This window comes from the organism of the source record quoted next, unplaced genomic scaffold, assembly GCF_019419815.1.
Source record: "Pyrus x bretschneideri cultivar Hongxiangsu unplaced genomic scaffold, Pyrus_bretschneideri_v1 Contig39, whole genome shotgun sequence".
Lineage (NCBI taxonomy): Eukaryota > Viridiplantae > Streptophyta > Magnoliopsida > Rosales > Rosaceae > Pyrus > Pyrus x bretschneideri.
This window is the reverse complement of record NW_025999712.1, coordinates 4,043,963-4,049,790: the sequence shown is the minus strand read 5'-3', so window position 1 is coordinate 4,049,790 and position 5,828 is coordinate 4,043,963. Positions and strand designations below refer to the sequence as shown.

General features: G+C 36.7%; 1 long non-coding RNA gene across 1 annotated transcript; it reads left to right on the top strand.

The window, feature by feature from the left end:
- The first annotated feature begins 2,986 nt into the window (after window positions 1-2,986).
- On the top strand, window positions 2,987-4,778 carry LOC103944936. The gene is made up of 3 exons (XR_666906.3): window positions 2,987-3,158; window positions 3,263-3,322; window positions 3,568-4,778. It is a non-coding gene; the product is annotated as an uncharacterized LOC103944936 (long non-coding RNA).
- Window positions 4,779-5,828: the final 1,050 nt, after the last annotated feature.

Below are 5,828 nucleotides of genomic sequence, written 5' to 3'. Positions count from 1 at the left end.
TATGTACATTGGTGAGAAACTTGGCGTTCTGTTATAGCTTTTCCAACCTTCCATAACTTGGTACCAGGTTGTGGCGGGTCAGTTTCTTAATTTGATAATCATGAAGAGGTTGGAAATTTTGAACTTGGGTTCCATCTATTTTGATGCAAAACATAATTTTGAGGGGATTAGAATACTATTTATGTCGAAACTTAAAAATGCCTTGGTTAATAAGTTGTTTCATAGTGTAATGCATTTTGTTAATGAACTTTTTACTTGTGCAGGAGTTGGAGGCTTTAGCAAATGTTTATATCATCAGTCAACTGAGGTACTAGCATTCAGTTCTCTCCATATTTTTTTCACTAGTAGACTAATAGAACGATAAGTGATTTTTGGTTTTTACTAGCAAGAGTTAGCATGTTTGTCAGATGCCTAACTTGAACTGTGGATAAGTTGATTCTTAATTGAATATGCGTTACAGATTCACAGTTGATGTAATAATACGCTAAAGAATACATTGGCTCCAGTATCACGTGAATTGTAATCTCAATGCTGATCATGCTTTGTCTTTCTCAGGGTTCTGGTTTGGGTACGAGGGTACGATATTGCAGGAGCTGCAAGGTATACATAAAGGGTCTCGACCACCATTGTCCAGATTTTGGGAACTGTATAGGTAAATAACAATTCTTTGTCTACTAGTTGTCTCCATACAAGTCAGTTCAAGCTATGTAATTTCCTTTTAAATTGGCCTGCAATGGTTGCAACCGATATTCCCGTTGGTTGTATTGCAGTCGTCAGTAGTTAATGAGATCAATACCTTTGTTGTACAGGCCAAAAGAATCATCCCCTTTCCTAATTCTTCTGTTTGGACTCATCAGTACTGAAGCTTCTTATTTAGTATGCGCGTCACCCTGTAAGCTAACAATATTGTTGTGAACTGCGATTGATTCTTATCCAAGTTACAGACTATTTTTTATTTCCTGTTCGATGACTTTAGAAAATAATTTGTTGGTTACATTTTTGAGTTCCTGTACTCTTTTTGAGTTGCTACCAAGTCCGGGATCTTACGTAAACCTAGATCGGAGGTCGGTCCTTGCACCCGGCAACATTTAAAAAAAAAAAAAATTTAAATCAAGTGTGGTTTTTTGAGACACATAAGTTAAATTATTTATAGCATAAATTATCTATCAAAAACTCATTGTTGATAATTGCAAGTGTACAATATTGTCCAAGTAATATAGTAATAAGTAGAGTGTCGTTCAAACAAAGATTAGATTAACCTAAATTTACCATTAAGATTGACTTCAAACTAAACTTAAATAACAGAAGGATTACATTGACAAATTCAAATATGCAAAGAAATGAAACAAAAGTAAAAATAACAATTAATCGAAAACGAAGTAAAAGTGAATGAATTATAAAAGATTAATGTATGGAAGCATTAGGACATCAGGTTCCTCATTCTCAATGCCATCTAATCCCGTTATTCATATAACATCAAATTATTCCCATGTTGCTAGCAATTATCCCTTGATTCGTCAATATTTCCTGTCAGAATATACTAACCGTGTTTCTAACTATCTACCTATGCTATGTCTAGCCATAGATATAGATAATCGAAACCCTTTACACTAAATGGATAATTACACGATACTACATGTGGAGCCAAAAATAGTCACAATGTGACACGTGGATCTTTGGATTAAAAGGACAAGAATACCCTTGAGGCACATCGGAATTCCTACGCGCAAGCAGCGGGCAATCATCCATCAACCAAGTCAAAAGTGCCCAAAATAGGTAACAATTCAAAACCTATTTCATCCATCCTCATCAAATCCTTTCCACAAGGTAACTCTCAAATCTTTCCCTTTTTATTATACTAATTAGCTAATCAATTAGGCAATTATTCTATTAATTGGCTAATTAATTAGTTAATTATTCAATTATGCCCAATCAAACACAAATCAAGAACCTAGCCCACAAAGAGAGCCAAGTGACGGGTCCTATCTCACCCAAGGAGGCCGGCCACACCCCTATAAAAGCCCTCTCATTCTCTCCAAAACCCAATTCCAATTCTCTTGCTAAATTCTCCAAACATTTTTCCCTCAAAATTCTAACTTTGGCATCGGAGGTTCTTCGGCCAAAGCCCCCACATTCATCATGGACGAATGGGGCTCTTGGCCTTGACCTAATGTGTTATTTGTTTGTAGGTGCAATTTTATCCAAGAACAAGGAGGAAAAAAATTGCATCCACACTACACAAATCATAACCAGTATGTCTACTCAATTATGTAATTTGTGGTAATTGTTATGAAAAGCAATCAACTAAACTTAACCTGTCAGTCACAATCTAGTTCTTCACACAAATAATGGCCAGTTATTTGATAACGACAAAGCACAATAACAATTACTCAACACGAAAAATAACTGAGATTAATATAAAATAATGAGAATTATATGTTCATGATAAGAGTACACCCTCATCCTAGCAAAAAGACTTAGTTCATGATTAAACTAATGACAAACATGGATGAATTCGATGATATGGATAAATCTTGAACTCCAACTATGTATTTGAGTGTGTGTATGCGTTGGGAATTCTTGGAGCCTTTATGGAGTTGTAAAACTGGTAGTCTGTAAGTGTGCGTGATATGATCCTCTCGCGGTGCTGGGTTCTTTTCCTTTTTATGTGCCCTTTCTTTTTTTTATTTAAAATCCCCCTCGTCTTCTTAACTAACCCACGTGCCTTTTGAAATCTCAAAAACCCAATTCCTTTTGGGAAAAAAAATCGTCGCATGCTTTGCACCACCTAATTATATCGGGCTTCCTTTAATGATCCAATTTTCTATATGATGTACTATTCCATTCTTTGCTCCAGCCCATTAGTTCACATCCCACTCGGTAATTCTTTGTGTTTCACTAATTTAAGCTTCCAATTCCCTGCTTTATTCACAAATCATCTTTTCTACAAAAACTCACACAAGAGACATTAAACTCACCAATTTAATATAAAATCATGACTAAATAATAAGTGTAAGAGGTATAAAACCTGCATATAAAATCAACCCAACACCTCTGCAACTTAAATTGGTTTCTTTTAATCGATTTTGCAGCCTACTCTTCCTGAAAATTTAGTTGTTAGCACAATTCTGTTCGTCGTTCTCCAGTTGGTGCGCCAGGTTGTACTAATGCATTTCTGTGACTTATGCTACTTTCTGAATGATTTATCCCTATTAGGTTGCTTCATATGAAATCTAACAAACATCCAATTGTGTATGAGCAGGTGGTGTTTGTGATCTGGCATATATATTGTGTATGCTTCAACATCAGAACTGATGAGTGGGTAAGTTCCTCAATGATCGATGAGCATTGAGCATATAATAAGAGAAACAAGTGATGGGTTGATGCATTGTGTGTGTGTGTTTGAGAGGGAGGGACCATATGTCTCTAAGCTTATTAACAACTGACCTTTCTGATCAATTTACAGTTCAAATGACTGGAAATATTACCCGTATTCCGCTCTTATTCATGAATCTTTTAGCCCAATTCAAAATAGAACAATTTTCATTTTGGTTTCTTCTTTGGCAGATAAACTGGAAGAATTATCCAGAGTTCCAACGTGTTGTTCAACCGCATCCAGGTAAGTGCACATCGCAGCAGAAATTCTGGATCTTCGTAATTTTCACCTGTATGCAGAATGTAATGCCTAATCTTTTGCCCATCTGGGGAAAAATTTCACAAGTATTAGGTTCAGGAATCCTTATGACAAAGGCATTTTTCAGAATGCCAGGGAGTTTTTAGCATTAAGAGCGTGACAATGTCAACTCCTAACCTTACATTCGTATCTGCATTCCACACCATTTTTTGAAAAGCAGTCGCTCTTATCGTTTCTTATCTGCATTCCACACCAGTTTTCAAAAACTGACAGAACGTTGAATAGGCCGATTATAACATGTCTTGGCTCATGTAACTTTGCAGCCTATGTATGCACTTCTGCGATTTGTCAACCATATGACGAATAAATAGCTTGACAATCACTGCAACCCTTCATAGCGTATGATGAATGTAAATTTACAGCCTATGCATGCACTTCTGCTTTTGTAAGTGTCTCATATTACTAAACTCCGAATTATGACTCTGGTCAATGAGAGTAAACATATAGGCCTATAGTGAACCGGAATTGGTTCCAGCTCTCTCCTATGTTCTGTGAAGGCGGAGACGTAAGGGGAAAGGATGAAGAAGCTTTATCAATCCTTCTGGCCACCAAGCATCTCCAGCTCCTCGCTACAGCGTACTGACATTCGGTACCCTTTCAAGGACTTCCCCTTCTCTTCTTCTCACTCTGTGTCTCAGTTCTCTCTGATTGTAACCATCAACTAACTCCAGACTGATCCTCAACATTCATTTAGATCATTACAAATGAATTTTAATTAAACATTCATTTAGATTGCGCTTTTGCCCGAATGTGAATAGTCTAGTGTTTGTGATCACTTCATATTTGTACACCCCAAACTAAAGCATGTGCCCTACAAAGAGGGACACCCCAGGCCCGAAGACAAATTAAATGTGATGCTACTATTAATAGTAACTCGAGTGCACCGGTGAACTTTGAAGTACTGGGGTGGGTAACCTTCTGGAAAATCTTTGCGTCGGATTTTGTTTTTAGGCTTGGGTTTGGATTTGCATAAAAGAGTAGCATGATCTTTGTGCAAGGATGACATGCATAAATTGAGATATGATCCTGGCTTAATCCAATTCTACATCCCTTTTGTGCAAATATATAAAAGAGCACCATTGTATTACACAAATATTGAGAAATAATCCAATATTTTTGCACCTTTTTGTGATTTTTATAGAAAACGTTGAATGTAGTTTGAGATGCTTTAGACGCCATGTGATTGTCTTTCAGTTTATTATACATAATCATGGCAAGTGGCTTAATGGAAAAGTTCGAACGATAGCTCTTTAAGCAAAAAAATAGGAAGTCCTGAGTTCGATACTTTGTAACTATGAATCTGCTTAATTGTGGCCACAAGTAGAGTGTCATTCCTAACTAGCCTCCTCCAGGCTCGAAAAGAGTGAATAATCGTGATTCGCCAGGTTTTTTTTTTTTTTTTTGATAAAACCTTGACAGTACGAGGGGAGTTTTATTGCTGATGAAAAAGAAGTTACACCTAGTTAGGGGGACATAAACCTAACCTCATAATACAAGAAAATGGATAAAAAAAAATACATGAAAAATAAGGGGGGACATAAACCTGACCCTTCTAGAAACGTAAACAATAAAGATACAAGGAAAAGAGGAGGGACATGAAACCTAACCCCTCTAAAACCAAACCTAAAAGTCTAAACCTGCAAAACAGATCAAGCAACATCACAAGGTTAAGAAAAAAAACAAGAAAGTGAGTTAAACCTGTATGCCGATATGTAAATTAATTTGAGGAGCGGTAGCTAGGAAAGCTAGCATAGTCTAAAAATAAAGCAGCAAGAGCCGCCGATGGAAGGGAATCATCCCATACTAAAGTTGGAGAAGATATGCTCATGTTAGCAAAATTGTCCGTAACAGCATTTCCTTCGTGATATATGTGAGAAGTGTAGAAAGTCATCTTCTAAATGCAGTCCAAACAAATAGACTATTGCGTACAAAGAGGCCAATGAGGATCAAAATTAGTCGATTGAAGAGCAGAAATAACACTAGAAGAGTCACTTTCCAACCAAGGGCAATGCCAACCTTGCTGGTACAAACTTTACACCAATAATAATTGCTGATAATTCTGCAAAGAAAGAGTTGCAATGACCAATACCTTAGCAAAAGCCACCAAGAAATTGACCGGGATTTACTTTGGACA